Source organism: Engystomops pustulosus, chromosome 3 (assembly GCF_040894005.1).
Source record: "Engystomops pustulosus chromosome 3, aEngPut4.maternal, whole genome shotgun sequence".
Classification (NCBI taxonomy): domain Eukaryota; kingdom Metazoa; phylum Chordata; class Amphibia; order Anura; family Leptodactylidae; genus Engystomops; species Engystomops pustulosus.
In genome coordinates, this window is record NC_092413.1 from 135,549,066 (window position 1) to 135,572,710 (window position 23,645).

General features: G+C 38.7%; 1 protein-coding gene across 9 annotated transcripts in view; it reads left to right on the forward strand.

Moving 5' to 3' along the window:
* The window catches only part of KHDRBS2 (KH RNA binding domain containing, signal transduction associated 2), a 255,902-nt gene extending 249,549 nt beyond the window's left edge, over positions 1 to 6,353 (forward strand). For all 9 annotated transcript variants that reach the window (XM_072142213.1, XM_072142212.1, XM_072142214.1 and 6 more), the window contains 2 exons: positions 1,397 to 1,482; positions 3,643 to 6,353. The gene's annotated coding sequence lies outside the window, so the exon portion shown is untranslated. The remainder of the gene's footprint in view (positions 1 to 1,396; positions 1,483 to 3,642) is intronic.
* Positions 6,354 to 23,645: the final 17,292 nt, after the last annotated feature.

A 23,645-nucleotide genomic window follows, 5' to 3' on the forward strand; every position in this document is an offset into this window, starting at 1 on the left:
CTGTCCTAGTTTGTCGATGAACATAATGTTTCCTCTCCACATAAATTAAACTTGCTTTCAAAACTAAAATGAACTGTGGACCACAACATGTCCATACAGCAAAGGTGAGTCTAGGCTTTTGTTCTTTCTGCTAATCAGAGGTTTCGTCACTGCTGAGTGGGCTTTCAGTCCAAGATCTCTTAAATGTGGAGACACTGGGGAACATGTGTCCAGCATTGTCTGTCTGTGTTTTGGGACTTTTTTTGGCTTTTCTGCTTGTCAGATGTATCTAAGCAGTTTTTCCTTATTGATACTTGTGGCGTTTGGTCTTTAGTGAATTTGCAACTTTTCAAGGCAAAAGTCGCAAAAAGGCTTCAAAAGGCGTATTCAGTATGCCTAGTCAGGGGCAGCCATAGGTTTGCACCAAAATTTGCTACTTTTTTTCGACTACTACTACTTTATGGCAGAATATATGGAGATTTTCCACATTATTCATTAAAATGTGCAAATTGAACATTGTAATGAATAGGTTGAAACCAGACAACCTCGGATTTTCGCAAGACCTGAGGCTGTCATGACAACCGATCGCCGCCCCCCAATGACTTCACAGGGGATGGCTAACTAATCCACGATGGCTATGCCTCCAGCAGCTTTCTTTGCCTGAGGCATTTACACAGTTAAGACCCACAATCAGTGTCGACAACAACCACGGGTGTTACCACTGGTTGTTTGCTGAAAAATGCAGCAAAAGCCCAGTAGGTATGGAGAGGGCTCAGCCCGAGAATGTTGACCTAAACTTTTCGATTATTAGACTTCTATTCCCTTGGTTTGTTTTTTATTTTTCAGCAGTTCTGCTTTTCTGCTGGTGTGCTTGTGATCTCTGTCCTGTTTCATTAGCTAGTTTTGGGCACGTTTTAGTTATTAGATAGATGGCCTCACATTTAGCTCTAGAATATGGTGGTTTACAGAGGAATTCTGGGTCAACTAAATTCCCAACTCATATCTGTTCCCATGCAGAAATATTTAAGACAAAAACATAGTACATTTGTAATCACATAAATTTTGCTGTTCAACAATATGTTATCCAGTCTCAATTTTCCCCTTACATTTCCCAGAATGAATGAAAACGGTTGTTTTTTTTCTAGTTATAATTTGATTTACCAAATCTCATTCATCAGTTTTCCTTTGCATTTAGAAGATTGCTTTTTGACATTTACTTACTTTAACTAGCTACTACCAAAGTTGTGTACTGCAGCAGATGTTCTATTATTTTAAGAATGGCATCATAATTACAGTGTTACGATGTTATAATGTAGCATGTCTTTCCTTCATGATTGGGTATTAAATTGAAATGTTGATAGAATATACCGTAAGTATATATTAATGTATTAAAGCTTTTTTTTTCTAAAATTTTTAGCTTTTCTGGAGACATACTTGTGAAATGATTACCTTTGGTGGATTTCAACCAACTGTTTGTGTCTTGTTCAATGGCATATTAGAAAAGTAAGTGGATTCATCATATGTCTGGAAAAATAGATCTCTATTCTTAGATATAACTACAGTTTCTATGCCACATCTAAAAAAGGAAATCTACCATTAGAATGAAGGATTGTAAACCAAGCACGTTACATGCTGGTGTGATTCAAAGCTGGCAGGATCTGCTCTTCTTTAAGCTTCTATGCCCTTGTTTTTAAGAAAAAAAGGGCTTTAAAATTATGCAAATGAAGTTCCATTAATACCTTTAGTGCACTGAGCCCATAAGGCTAATTTGCATAATTTTAAAAGCCCTTTTTTTTTATAAAAACCAGGGCGTACAATGTTAAAGTAAGAGCAGATACTGCCCACGGGGGCACATACCAGGATGTGCTTGGTTTACAATCCTTCATCCTGGTTGATAGATGCCCTTTAATGAAATGTATTTTATCAATTGTGTGAACTAAAATAAAACATTTTCTACAGTATTTTCATAAGTTTGGCAGGCTACCCGTATCTCCTGGAATAAAATGTGAATTATCTCAAAAAGTTGTGAAACCCTTTTTCAAAAGAGACTGGAAGTGATAACAATTATATGTGATAGTATCTGATAATACTCATCTGATAAACATTGAATGAGCTTAAAAATGAAGTGGGCGATGTGGTCTGTTTATGAGTGAATTATTCGGTGGGGCACCACCTTAACCCCTTACCGACATGTGATGTAATAGTACGTCACATGTCGGGTCCCGGTACAAGGAGAGGGCTCGCGGGCCGAGCCCTCTCCATAGCTGGTAAGTCTTTGCTGCATATTGCAGCAAAGGCTTACCGGCAAGCCGGTAACACCCAGTGTTTTACCGCTGATCGCCGCCGGCAAATCTTACCGTGGATCGCCGCTCCCCGTGACGTCATCGGGAGCGGCGATCCATCGCCATGGTAACTTCGGGTCTCACGAAGACCCGAAGCTACTTCGGGTTAACCCATTCATTACCATGTGCTGTCAGCACATGGTAATGTATGAGTAGTAAAATCCCCATATACTGCCATACTGTAGTATAGCAGTATATGATAGGATTGATCAGACAACCTAGGGTTAAAGTACCCTAGGGAGTCTGAAAAATAGTAAAAATAAAAATAAAAAAAAAGTTAAAATAAAAAAATTATAATAAAAAAACCTAAAAATTCAAATCACCCCCCTTTCCCTAGAATTGATATAAATATAAATAAACAGTAAAAATCATAAACACATTAGGTATTGCCGGGTCCGAAAATGCCCGATCTATCAAAATATGATAACGGTTTTTCACTGCGTTTAACCCCGTAACGGAAAATCGCGCCCAAAGTCGAAAATGGCACTTTTTTGCCATTTAAAAAAATTTTTTAAATTCTATAAAAAGTGATCAAAAGGTCGTACAGTCCTAAAAATGATAACATTGTAAACGTCATCAAAATACGCAAAAAACTACACCACCCACAGCTCCATACACCAAAGTATGAAAAAGTTATTAGCCCCAGAAAATGGCAAAATGCCCCCAAAAAATTTTGTACAGGAGGTTTTAATTTTTTTAAATGTATGAAAACATTATAAAACCTATACAAATTTGGTATCCCCGTAATCGTACCGACCCAAAGAATAAAGTAGACATGTCATTTGGGGTGCACAGTGAAATCCGTAAAATCCAAGCCCACAAGAATACGGCACACAACTTCACTGCATTTGGAATTTTTTTCCCGGTACACGGCATGAAATATTAAATACCACCATTTTGAAGTGTAATTTGTTACGCAGAAAATAAGCCATCACACAGCTCTGTACATGGAAAAATAAAAAAGTTACAGATTTTTGAATGTGGGGAGTGAAAAATGAAAACGCTAAATCGAAAAAGGGCCGCGGCGGGAAGGGGTTAAGCATTAGCTATACTTTTATTAAATATTTAAATAAGTTATGGTGGTATTAACCATCATTTTTTTATATTCTTTAATGTATTTGATGTATTCTACACCAATGAAAATGAAGGAAAAAACAAATGAAATGTGCCATTTCAAAACATTAAGTGTTGTCTATGAAGAATTTAAATGTTTATGAAGAACTTTTATGCAGGAGGCCCTTAAATCTTATTTAAAGTTTAAATTAATATAAGATTATGATATGAGCTATTTTAAACCTCTGTTTTATTATTTTCTTTATAGGATTGGGGACAATGCTGTTTATGAAATTTGAAGAAATTGCTACAAGTAATTTAGTCATTCTAATCATGTTTAAGTGATGAGTTCAAAACCAACTGTCTACTTAATGTATGTTATACATATAAAATGACTTAATAAATCACGCTGATTTACAAAACAAGGAATCAATTTTATACATGTCTGTATAAACACTGGATGGGAGTGATTTAATGGTAACAATATTGTTTATTCCTGCATGGTGGAAATTATTAAAGAATATATAAGGCAGGACGTGCTAAAAGTAGAAGAAGACGAAAAAGCTGATCTTCTGACTTGTGTTCTAAGACAAATAAATTCTCTCAATACCTCCATTTTTTTGTTCTACTTTTGGAGACTTTTTTGTCTCAGTTGAGACTTTTTTGTTTTTATTTTTGTAAAGCTTTTCAACCAAAAAAATTAACAGTTTTTCAAATAGACATATAGTCTTTTTAAAGTTTTTATTTTTTTCCTAAACCTAGATGTTGTCTTTGTCAAAATAAACCTATCATACAGTATATTCCCTTATTGTATATAAGAAGATGCAACTTTGTCATTAGGTGGATCAATAATAATTATCAATAACATTAACTCACATTGAATGATGTAATGAAGTCATTAAGTGTCCAACCCAGAGGTATACCTGACAGTGACAGATCATAACATTATAGATGCTTGGAGGCATCTACACCTCGACGGTAGAGAGTATACATTTCATTCTGAGGTACATCACACATGGTCCCATATAGACTACATACTGGTTAGTGAACCGCTAATTCAAAAAGTTGTAGATATAGATATTGAGCAACTGATAATATCAGACCATGCACCAATAGCTAAGAATATAGCTGAAAACCATATTAAGGGGAGGGCTACATCTGGAAATCCCTGGTATATCTAGCCAAAGAGGATCAGTTCATCTTATGACTGAAGGGTTGGTGGACCGAATATGAGTTTGAATTCTCATCATCGCAATCCACGCCGACACTAAATAAGGACTTGGCCAAGATGGCCTTGAGAAGGAAAATTATTGCGAAGTGGGTCCCCTTAAAAAGAAAGCTCAAGAGAGATACAAACATACCAGTCAGAAACTTCAATTAGCTTATAGTAAGTACCTACAGCAGCCAGGAGAGCAGAATCTAAATGTCTGCAAGGAAGCCAAATCAGCCCATGAGAGGGCCTTAGAGCAGATGTAGCAGTTTCATAGGGGCCTTTTTTGAAGCAGAACTATTCATATTGGGCAAAAAGTCAGGGAGACTCTTAGCTAATATAGCCAGGGTACAGAGGAAGACCGCACTTGGATACAGACCCAAACACTGACAGCATGGCACGTGAATATCTTAGCTCCATATACCTACCTTAAATCACTCGGGAACAGCATGATTAGAAACCTTTGTTAGGTTCTTGTGGCAGGGCAAGAGAGCTCACATATCCTTAGCAAAATTGTCCCTTGACAAAAGCATGGGTGGCTTAAATCTAACAGACATCAAAGATTACAATTTGGGATGCTTTTGTAGACACATAAGGGACTGGGTTATACAGACAGATTACTTTTCTAACACTAGGTTAGAGGCAGCAGTACTGGGCCCATTCAGTTGAGCAGCGTACCTACACACAGCATTTGCTAAAATGCCCCCTAGAGAAAAGCATTTTCTGCTGCGAGACACCAAATTATGCTATCACATCTAGTTTCTAGACACATCCCCTTATGGCAGCATGCGGAATTCCCTGCGGATATTTCTAGTAAACTGTTTGACACATGAAAGAGACAGGGGATAGATACATTGGGTCAGCTGATGCATGATACAGAACCAAAACTTTGGAGGAGGTAACACAAAGATATGATCTCAGATCCCCCATACCTCCTAGACAGGAATTTTCATACATGCCGCTAAAATCATTCATAGATAGGCATCTATTACACTTGGTGGGTGAAATGACAGAAAACACTTTTGACTGTATATTTCAGGATACGGACTTTAAAATGTCCTTCTCAAAACTATAAGAGGTAAAACACTGAAGGGGCGAGCCCACACACCCACAGATATCATTTACGGACTAGGAAAAAAAATTAAGTATACACTGGGAGCACTAAGGGTCACATAAAGATAGTCAGAATAAGGGGGAGGCGACTAGACAACAAAGAGAGACACATTCCACAGGTTTGCTAATGAGAATAACAAATATTCACTAGATCAGCTGCTAGAAGTTATACTGTAAGTTTTTAGTTTAGGGGACGTGCTGTTTTATTATTCTGGTGACTACAATAGAGAAAATGCAATTGTGGGGAATCAAAGAATGTTCAGAATATTAAACACATGCATGTATATTTTTCTGATGTAAAATTTATCTGCAATGTAGCTCTGAATGTACTTTAAAGCTGTACCATACCTTTGAATACCCAAATAAAGCTGTCTTAATAAAACCTGTCAACACATTCTGTCATTTAGTTTTGATCTTTCTAAAACTATGTTTGGGTTATGGATAATATAAGCTTTATATTTGATTGATATGTATTGTACTTTTTTGCCCCTATAGTAATGAATAATAATTTTGTTGTTCTCTCTAAAATCCAAACAATCTGTATTATTGAAGGGCCTGTGAATAAATGTGTTTATTATCTGTTGCCTGACCTGAACAGAATCTGTAGCGAAGATAAATCACAAGCCAATGTGTAATAAATAACCATGGATACACTATTTCCTTAGATGTGCAATTTTCTTCAAGTATTGATGCAACTTGTATATGTATTCCATTCCCATTTAATGCTGTATGTGTCGACTTGCTTCTTACTTCAGTTTATAATGGAAACTATCCTGATATATTCAATATCAATATATAAGGCTGCAAACATCACTATTTTTGAAAACACTTTTATGAGAAAGACAAGGAAAGCTCTGAATACAAATGTTAATTTAGGCTTATGCTTTACTACTTAGAATCTTTTCATTGTTACTCATTTTAAAGTTTATTCACATTAATTATTTCTTAAAACCCAAAAAATATATAATACTTTTCTGATCTGTTTTTGTAGATCTATTGTATTTTCTGTCCATGTTTGCAGGGGCTTCATAGTATCATAGTTTATATGGTTGAAAAAAGACACTTATCCATCAAGTTCAACCAAGGAAGGGAAGGGATTGGATGAGGAAGGGATTTAGGGGAAAGAATTCTATATAACATAAGCATCAATGTTATTTAGGTGTGAAAAGGCATCTAGACCCTTCTTGAAGCTCTCCGCTGTCCCTGCTGTGACCAGCGCCTGAGGCAGGCTATTCCACAGATTGACAGTTCTCATAGTAAAAAGCCCTGTCGCCTCCGGTGATTGAACCTTGATTTCTCCAAACGGAGACAGTGCCCCCTCATCTTTTGATTTGATTTAATCTGAAACAACTTACCACCATATTTTTTGTATGGACCATTTATATATTTAAATAAATTAATCATGTCCCCTCGTAGTCCTCTCTTTTCCGGACTAAATAAATCTAGTTGTTTTAATCTTTCCTCATAACTAAAACCCTCCATACCCCTTATCATTTTTGTAGCTCTACGTTGAAACCCTCTCCAGCTCCAGGGCATCCTTTTTATGGACCGATGCCCAGAACTGGACAGCATATCCCAGGTGAGGCCGAACCAATGCCTTGTATAGTGGTAATATTACATCCCTATCATGAGAGTCCATACCACTTTTGATACATGACAAGTTCCTACTGGCTTTAGAGGCAGCTGATTGACATTGCATGCTGTTATTCAATTTATGATCTACTAGTACCCCCAGGTCCTTCTCAACAAGGGACTCTCCCAGATTTACTCCCCCAAGGACATATTTTGCCTTTGGATTATTGGCCCCCAGGTGCATAACCTTACATTTATCCATAATAAACCTCATTTGCCAAGTGGATGACCAAACATTCAGTTTGTCCAAGTCACCCTGCAGCCTATGAACATCCTCCATAGACTGTACTACACTACACAGTTTTGTGTCATCTGCAAAAATAGGCACAGTGCTATTAATTCCTTCCTCTATATCATTAATAAATATATTAAATAGTAGTGGGCCAAGCACAGAACCCTGGGGTACACCACTCATAACTGGTGACCATTCTGAATAGGAATCATTGACCACAACTCTCTGGATATGATCCTTCAGCCAGTTTTCAATCCAATTGCAAATGATTTTCGCCAAACCAATAGCCCTAATTTTACCCATCAGGCGTCTATGAGGGACAGTGTCAAATGCCTTTGCAAAGTTCAAGAACACAATATCCACAGCTGCTCCTCCATCCAGGCACCTGCTCACCTCTTCACAGAAGCAGATAAGGTTAGTTTGACAACTTCTATTCTTAGTAAACCTATGCTGGCTGTCACTTATTATACTATTTGATGTCATATTCTCCAGTATATAGTCTTTTATTAACCCTTCCAGTATTTTCCCCACAATGGAAGTTAAGCTTACAGGCCTGTAATTGCCTGGCCAAGTTCTAGGCACCACACCAAATATTGGCACCACATTTGCCTTGTGCCAGTCACCCGATCCAGCTCTACTATATCCTTTTTATACACTGGTGCCCAAAACTGTACACAATATTCCATGTGTGGTCTGACCAGGGATTTGTATAAGGGCAAAACTATGTCTTTATCATGAGAATCTATTCCTCTCTTGATACATCCCATAATTTTATTTGCTTTAGCAGCAGCCGCCTGGCTCTGGTCACTAAAATTAAGTTTACCATCCACCAATACCCCCAAGTCCTTTTCAGCTCCAGTTTTACTAAGTAATTGACCCTTTAGAACATAATTATACTTTTTGTTTCCATGGCCCAAGTGCATAACTTTACATTTATCTACATTAAACCTCATCAAGCATTTCTCTGCCCACTCCTCAAGCTTCCACAAATCCCTCTGTAATGCTAAACTATCGACCTCAGTATTTATTACTTTACACAGCTTAGTATCATCTGCAAATATTGAAACTTGACTGTGTAAACCCACTACAAGGTCATAAATAAAAATATTAAAAAGAAGTGGCCCCAATACTGACCCCTGTGGCACTCCACTGGTAACGTCAACCCAATTTGAGAATGTGCCATTAATGACCACCCTCTGTTTTCTATCGCTAAGCCAATTACTTACCCAAATACACAGATTTTCTCCTATTCCCAACATTCTCATTTTATATACCAACCTTTTATGTGGCACGGTGTCAAATGCCTTTGAAAAGTCCAGATATACAACATCCACAGCGTCCCCCAGATCCAGTCTTGAACTTTCCTCCTCGTAGAAACCAATCAGATTAGTCTGACAGGACCGATCTCTCATAAACCCATGCTGACGCTGGGTTATAAGGTTGTGCACAGTGAGATACTCCAGGATAGCATCTCTAACAAACCCCTCAAATATTTTCCCCACCACAGCAGTTAGACTCACAGGTCTGTAGTTTCCAGGATCGCTATTTGATCTTTTTTTGTATATTGGTACCACATTTGCTATGCGCCAGTCCTGTGGAACATAACCAGTCTTCAGTGAATCTTCAAATATTAAAAATAACGGTCTGTCTATCACCGTACATAGTTCATGCAGAACCCGGGGGTGTATGCCATCTGGCCCTGGTGATTTATCCATCTTAGTGGTTGCGAGGCGGTGCCGTACCTCTTCCTGGGTTAAACTGTTGACATTCCAAAAAGAATTTACATTATTCCTCATTGTATCTTCCACCAGGGGATTTTCCTGGGTAAAGACAGTTGAGAAGGTGACATTCAGTAGATTGGCCCTTTCCTCATCTCCTTCCACCATGACCCCCATGTTATTTCTAAGGGGACCCACACTCTCTGTTTTAAGTTTCTTATCATTTATATACTTTACCCTGGTAATATTTCTCTCAGTCTCTATTTTTGCAGCCTTTATCTGCTTTTTACAGGATTTATTTTTCTCTCTATAATCCTGTAATGCCTCATCGCTACCTTCACGTTTTAGCACCTTAAACGCCTTATCTTTCTCACTTATTGCTTTCCTTACAAGACTAGTTAGCCACATAGGCTTTTTCTTGTTCCTCTTATGCTTTTACCCATAAAGTATGTGTTTCTCACAGGACTTTTTCAGAATATATGAGAAAAAGTCCCATTTTGGGGGGGGCTTTTGTCTTTGAGAACATTATCCCAGTCTATGCCTTTAAGGTCTTCCCTTATTTGCTGAAAGTTTGCCCTCCTGAAGTTTAGAGTGTTGGTTGCCCCTTCCCTAACATTCTCAGTAAAGCGTAATACAAAATCAATGATATTATGATCACTATTCCCCAGGTTCCCCCCAACCTGTAGTTTTGATACCCTATCAGGTCTGTTGGTAAGGATAAGGTCCAGCAGTGCCCCCCCTCTTGTTGGCTCCAGGACTAGCTGCGACAGGTAATTGTTTTTTGTTGTTGACAAGAACCTGCTGCCCTTGAAGGACCTGCATGTTTCTGCCCCCCAGTCAATATCTGGGTAATTGAAGTCCCCCATGATAAGTACTTCACCATGCTTTGAAGCCGCATTCATTTCACTTATCAGCATTTCCTATGCTGCCTCCATTATATTTGGAGCCTTATAACAAACCACTAGTAATATTTTATTATTCTTTTTCCCTCCCCTCATCTCCTCCCAAAGGGACTCCACATTTGCGTCACCGATGTTATCTCGCAAGACAGGCTTGAGGCAAGAATTCCCATATAAAAAAACCCTCCCCCTTTTTTATTTATACGATCCTTTCTAAAAAGACCATAACCATCTATAGTAACAGCCCAGTCATAGCTACTGTTCAGCCATGTCTCGCTATATCATATTTCCGCTCCAACATCAAGAGTTCCAGTTCCTCCATTTTGTTTGCGAGGCTTCTGGCATTTGTGTACATACACTTTACATGGTTTTCCCTGTCCGTATTCCTTTTGTTCTTATTCCCCAATCTCATTCCAGCTCCCCGTCCTCCCCCATGGACTATGACTCTTCTCAGCTCTCTATCTACACTGGTTTAAATACTCCGCCACCCCTGCTAGGATCTTCTCCCCTTCTATCTTGACTGAACCTTTCCCATGCTCTAGTAGCCTATTGATGTGCTTTACTGCAATGTTGCCGTGATAGATAGCCATGGGCTACTGCTAACTTATTGAAGACTATGGTAGAATTTACTTGACATGCTGAGAGCAGGAAGAGGAAATAGATGAGCTGTGATATCACATATTGTTAATATTTAATGTAGTAGTGGTGTTTTCTATGGAATGCAAGATTTAGTATTTATTTAAAATAGAGGGAAAAATATATATGTTCACTGTACAGTTTCCTATTCAACCACTGCTAGAATTAGTAAGAAGTAAACAACCATGAAATAAATATTTTTGCACTAAAGGTTCACTAAAGATGTCTATATAAATACAGGCCACCCGACTTACAGATGACTGCTATTGACAGATGGACTTCTTTGCACTCTGTGGCCCTTGGTGTATCTTACTTTAATGATTAGCTGTAAATTGTCAGTAATGCATTTTTATGGATAATCCTTGTTCCCATTACAGCACAAAATTTTGAAAATCCAATTGTCACAGTTACAAAAATATGTTTTTACATTTCAACTTAATAATAAGTCTTTATTTATATAGCGTAGCTCAGAGCTTTCCAAATTAGTCCCTGTGCCCCTTGGGGATCACAATCTAAACAACCTAGTGTCGGAGGAAACCCACGCAAACATGGAGAGAACATACAAACTCTTTGCAGATGTTGACCTGGATGGGAATTGAACCCAGGACCCCAGCGCTGCAAGGCTGTAGTGCTAACCACTGAGCCAACTTAAGAACAAACTTAAGGAACATATCCTGTATGTAATCCTGGGGCTACCTGTAAATTGCATGAACCCATTTAAACATAACATCTGATCTACATTGTCAAAACAAAATGGGGAACGTTTACTGATAGACATAATTTCTGTCCTATTTGTTGGCTTAGTTCATACCAGAGAAAAGTGACAACATTTTGACTTATTGGCATGTTTTTGTGCACCCTAAGTCCTAAGAAATTTTGGACAGTTTTGGCACAAATGTCACAATAATGTCATAACACTAATTTATTATAGTATGTTATAATATATAACCATTTATTCACTTTTAGTCTATGGTATGTACTCTTAGTCAAAGTTAATATACTTAATATGATTACTAATTTTTGAATTGTCACTATAAAGTTACATAGAAACACTAGGTTTTTATTATTGTTTGAATTTATAATTATATTTTAAATGCATGTCCAGTGATGTATATATATATATATAAATACATATATATATATATATATATATATATATATATATATATATACATATATATATATACATATATATATATATATATACATATTTGTTGCCAGATTGTTTTCTCAAACTGCCGCAAGTCTATGCTCTGTAACTCTGTGGGGCTACTGAAGAAGTTTAATCTGCAATGGAATAAATGTAATGTAATCTGCTAACTCCTTCCTTACTGCTGTGCGATTATATACGTGGTACAGCTTTAAGGGTTGCGGCCAGCTGTGTACTTGTATTGCAGTATATTGTATGAGTGATTAGACCCCCTAAGGTGAAAGTACCCTGGGGTACCTGAAATTATAGGAGAGAAAACATTAAAAAGAAAAGTAAAAAAATAATTTAAAATGACATTTTATACAGCTTTGTAATACAGTTTGGCAAAATGTTTTATTTTTTTGCACAAAAGATTGAAATTATTTTTAAGTGTTAACGCATAATAAAACCTATATAACCTATATAACTAACCTATATAAGATTGTACAAATCCTAGGAATAAAGGGAAGGTGTTATTTGAACTGTATGTGAAAAGATGCAAAAACAAAGCATACATGCATATGGCACAGCTGTGTTTTTTTCCCGTTTCCCTGTACATTGAACACAATATAAAATGGTACTACAACGTACAATTTGTCCCACATTAAACAAACCCTCAAGTATCTCTGTAAATTGTAAAATAAGAAAGGACAGCTTGTGGAAACAGGGGAGCCCAAATCTGCAACACAAAAAGAAAAGGACCCTTTATGGCAGTGGAGGAGAACCTATGGCACAGGTGCCAGAGGTGGCACTCGGAGCACTCTCTGTGGGCACCCAGGCCAACATCCCAGCACAGAGTTTCCTATCCTATCTGGTCTTTGTGCCCATAATCATTAATTACTCTCAGTAAATATGGGCGCAGGACTGCTAGCACAGAAAATTTTAAGACTGGTGTTCTAAACACCAGTATTAATGAATTCCTCCCATTGTTTTTTTATTTGTGGGGATATTCAGCACCTTTGAGATCCCCTTTAAGTAGCCAATTTTATTGTAGCACACGTGAGCTTTGGCAGGCCCGGCGCCAGCACCCGGCCAACCCGGGCAAGTGCCGGGGCCCCGGGGTACTGGAGGGGCCCACTCGGGCCCCCGGATCAATTGTACCAGTGTCGCTATAAGACACTGGTATAATTGATCACCATCGGGATCGATCACTTTTCTGCCTCTATGCTGCGCTGGTCTAGAGCGCAGCATACAGGCAGAATCTACAACTCACCTGTCCCGGTTCCCACGATGCAGCGCTCCGCAGGGTAAGTGACGGCTTTGAGGCCGGCGCACATAATGACGTCATCGGATCACGTGTGCCGGCTTCAGAGCCGGCGCGTACGGGAGGCCCAGGCCGAAGACAGCTGCAGGCGCTGCTCCGTGGGAACCAGGAAAGGTAAATTTTTTCTTTTCCGGAGGGGAGTCAGGGTGTCCGCGGGGGGGCGGGGGTCAGTGTGTATAGAGGGGGGGGGGGTGTTAGTGTGTAAGCAGGGGGGGTCATTGTGTCCACAGGGGGAGGGGAGGGGTTCAATGTGTATGGAGGGGGTCATTGTGTCAGCAGGGGGGGTTCAGTGTGTCCACAGGGGAGGGGGGGGGTTCAGTGTGTCCGCAGGGGAGGGGGGGGTTCAGTGTGTCCGCAGGGGGGAGGGTTCAGTGTGTCCGCAGGGGGGGGGGATCAGTGTGTCCCCAGGGTCAGTGTGTCTGCAGGGGACGCAGTGTGGCCACTGGAGGGCGGTCCAAGGAGGGGCCCACTAAGGCTCTGTCGCCCAGGGGCCCACTAAAACCTGGAGCCGGCCCTGAGCTTTGGTATAAATCTCTTCATAGGGACATCATGAGTGAATGCATAAAATAAGTTATCCAAGTGATAATAACACTATCACAAAACATAAAATATTCAGCCATTTAACCCCTTAATGACCGCCCTATCGGGAATCTACGTCGGTCATTAAGGGTACTTCTTCTGACGCATACGCCTTTCTACGGCGGCGCGTCAGAAGAAGATTTTGGGACATCGGGTCAGTATAGTGCCGGTGTCGGGCTGTGATATCACAGCCCAGACCCGGCACTAACACCCGGGATCGGAAAAACTCTGATCCCGGGTGTTTAACCCCTTACACGCCGCGGTCAAGCATGACCGCGGCGTGCAAGTGTGTCCCCCGTGTGCTTACCGGGGGATCCGATCCCTCCTGCCGCTGCCCCGGGTCCCGACGAGTGACCCGAGGCTGTTGGCTCCTCTTCTCGCATGCGCAGCATGCTCAGTTACTTACACTATACACTGCAATACAAGTGTATTGCAGTGTAAAGGCTTGAATAAGCGATCGGATGATCGCTTATACAAGCCAAGAAGTAGAAAATGTAAAAAAGTTAAAAAAAAAAAAATTAAATCTTTTTATAATATAATTAAATAAATAAATAAAATAAAAGTCCCATAATCTCCCCAGTAACACATAAAAAGCAAATACAGTAAATAAAACACAAAAACATACATATTTAGTATCACCACGTCCGTATTAATCTGTACAATAAATCTAAATCAATATTGAACCCGCTCGGTGAACTACGTAAAAAAAAAACTCGGAAAACTTCCCATAATATACAATTTTTCATCAAACACCATCACAAAAAATGTTCTAAAAAGTGATCAAAAAAAGTTATGTTCCCTAATATGATACGACTGAAAAGAACAACTGTTTTCGCAAAAAATAAGCCCTCCACAAGATCTGACAACAGAAAAATACAGAAGTTATGACCCTGAAAAGTTGTCAATAGTAAAAACAATGCGATTTTCTCCAATATTGGTTTTGCTCAGGAAAATTAAGCAAAAATAAGAAAAACTATATAAATAAGGTAACACCGCAATCGTAGTGAACCAGAGAATAAAGATAAAATATTATTTTTACATTACGGTGAGCGGGGGAAAAAAAATGCTAACAATCCAAAATAAAAATTGATGATTTTGTTTTGTCCCCCTTGAAATAGTTAATAAAATCTCAAGAATAAGCTTTACACTCCCAAAATAAATTATCTATACATTGTATCTCATCCCATAAAAAATAAGCCCTCATATGTTTGTATTACCAAAAAAACCATAAAAATTTATAGGTCGTACAATGTGACAATACAAATCTGCTGTGAATGGCGCCCGTGCGCCCGTACAGCAGTTTACCACCACATATCTGGTATCAGTACACTCGGGAGGAATTGGGCATCAAGCGTTGCAGTGCGTTTCATCATTTAATTTATTCTGAAAATTTCAGTTTTGGCCTAAATGAATGTATTTTCCAAAAAAATTCTATAGTTTCTAAATCGCAAGTCCATATTTTTTAACCCATGTGAAACACTTAAAGGGTTAATAGACTTAATAGAAGTTGTTTTACATACGTTGAGGGGTGAAGTTTCTATAGTGGGGTAATTTATGGGGTTTTACTATTATTTAGGCATCTCAAAGTCACTTGAAAGCTGAGTTGTCCCTCAAAATGTGAGTTTTGGCAATTTTCATGAAAATAAGAAAAATCGCACCTAAAGTTCTGCACCTCATAACATCCTAGAAAAATGACCGGAAGCATAAATTATCATCCCAACATAAAGCAGATATTCTGTAAATGTTAATTATCAAACTTTTTGGGAAGTTTTACATCTTGTCTGGAAAGCAGAACATTTCAAACTTGGAAAATGAAGAATTTTTACAAACTTTTGCCAAATTTTCACTTTTTTTCAGAACGAAATGCAAAACTTATCACTTAAATTTTATAACTAACATGAAGTACAATGTGTCACGAGAAAACATTCTCAAAATCACCGGGATATGTTAAAGCGTTCCGAAGTTATAACCAATTATCGTGAGACTTGTCAGATTTGAAAAATCGAGTCTGGTCATTGAGCTGAAAACTAGTGTCGGTGATAAGGGGTTAACATGTATAATGCACTATTATTATGCAGTATTTTAATGCTTTGACACAGCAGGCCAAGGAAACAATTTAAATCCACCCTCTAACAGTTTTGGATCACTACTCGAAATATCAGTAACTCACATTAACACTAATTAAACAGACAATATGAATTTAATATGGAACTATATTTTTGCTGGAGTTGCAATTTGCCTTCTGAAAAGGTCATTTCAAATAAATTAGTTAATAAACGTATAGAACCTGTTTAAAAAAGAATAAGAATAATAAGAAGATAAAAAGTAATAAAAGTAGTAGGCTATAGCCTATCTATACTCCCAATTTATTCATTGGCTGTTTTTTATAATTGTTAGCAAAGCTACTTTAGAGAATGTAAACTCTCAAAGGTTAAAATTAAAGTGGAGAGATAATAATAATTCCTTTATTTATATAGCGCACACAGATTACACAGCACTTGCCAAATCGGTTCCTTTCCCCATGGGGCACACAATCTAATAAACCTACCAGTATGTTTTGGAGTGTGGGAGGAAACCCACGCAAAGACGGAGAGATCATACAAACTATTTGCAGATGCTAATCCCGGGACTTGAACCCAGGTCCCTAGAGCTGTAATGCTAACCACTATACCACTAAACTTGTTCAGTCCAAGTGTTAGTTAAACAAATGGACAGCTAGGCTGCAGCAACTAAACACCAATCAATCAATGAATCATTTAATATAGTAAAATAGGATAAACATAAATGTTATTAAAAACACCTTTTAAAAGCTTATTTATAGCTGAGTATTTTCAACACCACAGAAAAACAACTCAGTAAACACTATGCAGAAAAGATCGAAATGGTCAAGTCTTACCAGCTGCATTGATATACAGAGAAAGATGGCAGGTGGGGTCCCCAGAGGTATGTTTGTTCAAAATATGCATGGGAAGTCATAACCCTAATCCACCCTAAATCACCAAAACTGTACCCTACCGCCCCAACACATAAACTCCTGCCCTAACAAGGGCAGTCACAGCACTCATCCTAGTAGGTGATCTATTCGTCCTGTCATTCTGTACAAATAATGAATCCCTATAGAGAGTTGCTCTTGACTACTGTTTTGGTCTTGCCAGTAGAACAACATTTATCTTTTTGTACACTAGACATTATAACCTGTTCTCACATTCCCTAATACGTAAGTGTGTTATCAGGTGTATTCTCAAGAGAAAGTTCACTCGTGTGGATTCAGAAGCAAACATTAAGATTTCCAAAGAAAAGAGAAACAGCATCATGGTCTCTTGGTCAAGAAATTTGTCAAACTACATCATGGGACATTTGGAAGATATAAAATATGAAATTAAGTCTGTTCATCCTTTGCAAAGAATCGTATTCTAGGCAAAATATAGGAGTCAACAAGTCCACTCATCACAAGTTCTTTAACCCCTTCATGCTCCGTGCTGTACATGTACGGCACAGAGGTGCAGGGGGTGTATGAAGAGGGCTCACGGACTGAGCCATCTTCATACAGAGGTGGGGTTTGCTGCATATTACAGCAAACACCCACTCCTAATACCCGCAGTTGGTGCTAGACAACACTGCCGATCCATTTAAAAGACGGCAGCGCAAGGGTGCCACCATCTTTGTTACCAATCGTCACTCCCCAAACTTCATTGGGGCGCAGAGATCAGTTGCAATGACAGCCTCGATCTTCAGCAGAACCGAGGCTGTCTGGTTTATGCAGATTTGTTACAATGAGCCAGTGGCTCATTGTAATGTATACTGTGCAAAAATGCCATATACTGCAATACAGTAGTATTGCAATATATGATAGGAACGATCATACCATCTAGGGTTAATGTACCCTAGAGCGTCTAAGAAATATTAAAAAAAAGTTTAAAAAATAAGTTCAAATCCCCCGCCTTTCTATCATGCCTGACCTATCAAAATATAAAAACAATTATTGTCGACGGTGACCCCCAAACTTTCAAAACCCAACTTTTACACCATTTTACATCACATAAGAAATGTAATAAAATGAGAATGGGCATTTGGAGCACTTAGATCAAAGTTAATCGACTGTGTTCTGGTAAATGAAACTGGGTGTTTAAGAGTTAAAAGAAAAGGTTGGCTAATTGGACATATGTCCTTTGGTGTTCTCAAAGCTATATGTGAATATCATACAAAATGAGTTACTTCATTCACTCGAGTTCTAGAGCTGATAAAGACGGCATACTGCTTCAGAAGGATGTTGTTAGAGATATGCTTCAATCTGTTTGAGAGCATGCCCAGAGGAATTTAGACAGTGTTGAAAGTCAAAGGTGGGTTTACTAAGATTTTTACTACATTTTAAGAGTAACAAATTAACAATGCTTTACATAACGAGATATGGAGTCTGAAAGTCACGAGTTTAAAACATTGTTATCCTTTTGCTTGGCACTGTAATTTGCATGTACCATGCCACCAAATTAACATGCAACACTGATACTTAAAATGTTAACTAATACATACAGTCCCCATTGATTTATTAATGTATGCATAACAAGCACCCCTCATTAATTTGTATATATAGCACTAGCAATCTCTCATTAAATCACTTGTTCAAAAATGCCCTTGTTAATTTATAAACAGGTGCAACACCCCTTGATAAATATATTTACAGGTCCAAATTCAAAAAAAGAATTATATAACACCTTCCAGTAAATCTGTGATTGCTTCTCCTGGGTAATTTATTCTGCCGAGACTCTGAAGATCTAATTGGACAACAGGTATCAGAGCAGAAAAGCTCTGATGACCCACTTTTCAATCAATGGTGAAAGCACTACAGAAAAGTGTTCCCCCTTTTCCGAGTACTGTTTCATGGCAGTAGGTCCAGTAAAGCCTTGATGGGGCCCTGCTGCTGCTTAATGTGCATGTTTAACAATAAGTTACGTCCAGATCATGGTGCTTTATGGATATTTTTGACTTATTAGGCTGTACACTTTCCAGTGTATTTATGAAATGTAACCAATGTCAGAGTGAAGAATGGTAAGCCTAAATCTGCAGTTTATGCTCTTTTAACAGAGAGCATTAGTTTCCTTCACTATGCTATGTTACAGGTGCCTAATATATTAAAAGGCTACCATTGAATTCTACATCACTTTCTATCACGTACTGTAACACCTACATATAGCAACTGCTTCTTGTAGACAAATCCTTCCATTGTCCCATATATATCCCATATAAAAATGCTATAAATGATCACATGAAACATAAAACACTTTCATTTTGTGGTATTTGGCTGAGAGGATTTTAATTGATTTTTAAGTAGAATCATTCTAGCAATCAAATTGAAGAATAGCATTAATCAGATAACAGTGAAGATTTATTTGTTGGAAATATATAAAGCTAGTTTTCTCCTGAGATATTTATGATATCAAGATGACATTGCATTAATCTTCCCAAGAGATACACAAAGGCACATTTTATCGATTTTAAAATTAAAACAGTCTCCTTCTTGATCATATACTGAAGTTAGTTTGATTCCCTCTGTCTGGCCATTAATTAATCTGCAATGTCACGGCTGCTTGACAAGGTATGCAAGGAAAATGTAATCTGCAGATAAGATCAAGAATACTTATGTGCTGATAGAAAGTGGAAAATGCATAGTCCTATCTATATGTTCTTGATAACCTTGAAGTGTTCCTGGTAAGGAGAACAAACAATGCCCTCTTTAAAAGACACTCTAATGACATGAAGCTTGTTTTCACAGTGATTACTTTTACAATCTCTTTAGCCTTCAGTATTTACTACACGACTATGCAGACTACTGTTCTAGGTAACATCAAACAATATGACCAGGACTTAAGATTGTCAGGTACCATTATTATTTTAAACCCTTAAAGACTAGACCGCTCTTAGTTTTTGCATTTCTGTTGTTCTCTTCCAACATTCCCAAAGCCAGATCATTTTTTTGCCTTTTTCCATTAAAAGAGACATTTAAGGGCCTTTTTGTCGGTGGGTAGTGTTAAGCAGGTTCAAACTACAGGTTTGTACCAAACTTTGCTGGTTTGGGTGCCCCAGACAGCACCAGGAATTTCATTAGAAGTTTGGGTGGGCCATGTTCGGTTCAACTCTCCCCCCCCCCCCCCCCCCAAAGTTGGAGCCCATGATTGGTGTTGGCTTTATTTAACTTAATAATAATTTTTTTTACTACTCTTTCAAACCCTCTAGGTTGTTTGAAACCCAAGGGGGTCTGATTGTTATGTTATACTAATGTAACCAAGATGAAACTTGTTTTAACTTAACTGTTGAGTTTTTTAAATGATGTGCCATGTCATATTAACATAACAGTCTTAATATAGATAATACAATTTTATAATTAGTATCCATAGATACAGACCCTGTATTGTCCAGTCCCATATATACAGAATAAGAGTAGTGGTACTATGCTTTGCCCATAAATATAGGATATTACTACCAGTAATGTGCAGTGTCCTTGTGTATGGAATAAGAATAGCCATATCATCCAGACCCATACACGCAGTATAAGAATGGTAGTTCTGTGCTGTAATTATACAAAATTAATATTATTATTAGTATTAATACTGCATTGTGTCCATACATGCAGGATAAGAGCAATAGATCAGTGCTGTGATAATAAATGTATAAGAATAGTAGTACTGTGCAGTTAAAGGGGTATTTCCAGAAAACAAGATTCTTAAATATACTCAGGATAACAAAATAACACATTCTCTAATTCACTGTTATTAACAAAAATACAGCATTTCACAGATATAATTTCAACCTGTCTCTGCTAGTCTTTGTGTACACAATTTCTGTTGTCCCTGGTTCTGACTGTTGATCATATGACTTTCAGGGTATCATGTCGCATGTGATTGGATTGTTGTGGCTGGCTTTCATGTGACAGAAATCGGGGGGGGGGGGGGGGAGGGGAGATGCCGTCGGACGCTCTGACGGTTTCAGTCTGATCACAGGATTTAACATTCTAATTGAGTCGCAAGACAGTGCACTTACATGCACCAGGAAGAAGAAGGTGAACTCCGACGGACCAGAGAGGGGGAGATACACATGCACGATATCGGGCACACAGTCTTAGTGAATCGCAGCACAGTGCATGATACACGGACAATGTCCTTTCTGTGAACTTTGCGAACTGGGTAAGTAAATGTGCCCCATTGTTCTCCTGTTTGACGCTGCATTGAGCTCCTTCCTGCACTCCAGCCCCCACCCTTGCATTCCAAGATGAGCTCACACAGAGAGAGATTTCCTGCCAGCAAGCAACACATCTGTAATGGTTAGGACACAAACAAGGACAGTGAGCCCTGGCACTGAGGCCCCTCAATCTGTCCCTACCTACTTATTGAGTCCCCCCTAAAAGGAGGCCAATAACTGGGCGACGTTGCCTCCCCGGGTAAGGTGTGAACACGTAACACTACAGACAAACAAACACAATAAGGCGAGGTATACAATCCGAGTCGGCAGCAGCGGGGAATAACAATAACCAAATCGCAATCCAAACAGAGAAGTCAAAACACAGGAAATAGATCAGAAACTAGAGAATACAAGAGATCTAGAGAACACAGCAAGATAGCAGTTTTACCAGCAAGGAGTCAAGGCTAAACTGGACACTAATAGGGAAACTAGGCCCTGACACAGGTGGAGCAAGCAGTTACAGGTCCACAGTGTTAACTCTTGCAAGACAGAATCAATCTGAGAGGTGTGGCAGACATTTGGTCAGACAGCCACTAGAGCATAGTTCAGACTACAGGATGACACAAACTCCTAATCCTACTAGCACAGATAGAGGAGACAGCAGGGGCATACGTGACAATATCATGAGGAGAGTAAAGCTACAAGCTACAGACAGATAAGGTCTTTACCCAGAGGAGGGGGAGGGAGGCACATCAGATCTGGCAGTGTTTGAGTATAAAGTGAAATAGTTCAACGGCTCACCTTCATCCTATGGAGCACTATGTCCTAGATTGTTGGTGTATAGCTGAGATGTAGCAGAGCTGAAATGTTATATGCATCTCATGGATTTCATCATCTCATCTCTGATCTGTCTTATCAATCTTTCTATCTACAAGGTTCAGAAGCTAAATGAAAGTGTATATATGCCTGTACCCTATTAATCTAAGCACATTTTCAGCACACTGTATTTCACAGCAATCATAAGAGGAATCATAATGGGGGTCATTTAAGGAATCACGTTTTTCCATCGCGTTACTCAAATATTTCCGATTTGCGGCGATTTTCCCTGAATTGCCCCGGGATTTTGGCGTAAGGGATCAGATTGTGGCGCATCGGCGCCGGCATGCACGCAATGGAAATCGGGGGCGTAAGAAAACCCGACGGATTCGGAAAAACCGCCGTAATTTAAAAAAAAAAAAGTGTCGCTTGACACACGCTTACCTGCACCCAGGGTAGGACGGTAAACTTATGTGAACTCCGACGGAATTCAGCGCAGCAGCGACACCTAGTGGACATCGGGCGCACTACCTTAGTGAATCGCCGGAAGACCCGAATCCTCCACAGAGAACGCACCGCTGGATCATAACAGGACCTGGTAAGTAAATCTGCCCCAATGTGTCTGCTTAGAGAGTGCCCGCCCACACTCTAGAATCTAACTGACCAGAGTGATAGGAGCTAAAACAGCAATAAAACTGCTGTTAAAAATTATCTTTATTGTGTAAACATAATAGGGGATTGCAATTTAAAAAAATTTCTTTCATGGACAAACCCCTTTTAAAAAAAATATAAACTGTGCTGTGTCCATATATACATAAGACAGGATTAGACATACTGGGGGTCATGTATCTTATCTCTGTTTTGGCTAGTTTTTCCATTTTGGTAATTTATCAATCTCACTTTTTCCTTGTCTTAAATTTTCAGATCTCTTTTTAAGACATTTATTACAAATTTCTCAGAAATGTTGCACAACTGTTTCAAGTCACTGCTTTTTAAGTTTTCCTTAAGGATGGTTTTGGAGTATTTTGCACCATCAATTTTGCAAATTTTAGACAATTTGAAATGATAAATGTCATTTGAGACATCTGGAATAGAAGATAAATATGCCTGATGAAAAACATATGTCCGGCGGACATTTCAAAATGTCCACAAAAAGGCGCAAAAAAAAATTTCTCAAAAAAGACAGAGAAAACAGGAAGAAAAATAAAGATAAATTACCCCCACTATGTTGTGTCTTTATAAACATGGTAAAATATAGTTCTGCACAGTTTCCATAAATGCAGGAGAAGAGCAGTAGTACTTTGCTGTAGGATAAGAATAAGTAGCGTATTTCGATGCAGGATTAGAATATTATTGTTGTAAAGTTACCATACATGTTGGATACGAGTAGTAATACTGTACAGCACCAATGTGGTACTTAATAGTACAGTGCAGTTCTTAGATATAAAGGGTAAGAACAGTAGTTCTTGAAGTACTTTGCTGTGCCACATTATCTTTACAGGGCAGTATTAAACTTGATTAATAGCATTGATTGTCCATACGCCCCCAAAAGCCACAGGCTCCAGGTTACTGCGCAAAACACCCATATTATTATCTGCTGCTTCACATAGTGCCATGGTGTCTTTGTTCTTGTCATTTGTATTCAATTGGATCACAAATAGCTTAGAAAAAATAGTGTAGAAAAATGCCACCAATCATTATGAAGGCACCTTCCCAGTATTATTGGTTAATAAGAACACCAAGAACACTGGGGCACATTTACTTACCTGGTCCTTGTGCAATCCCCGATCCAGGCTGTCCGACGAGGATG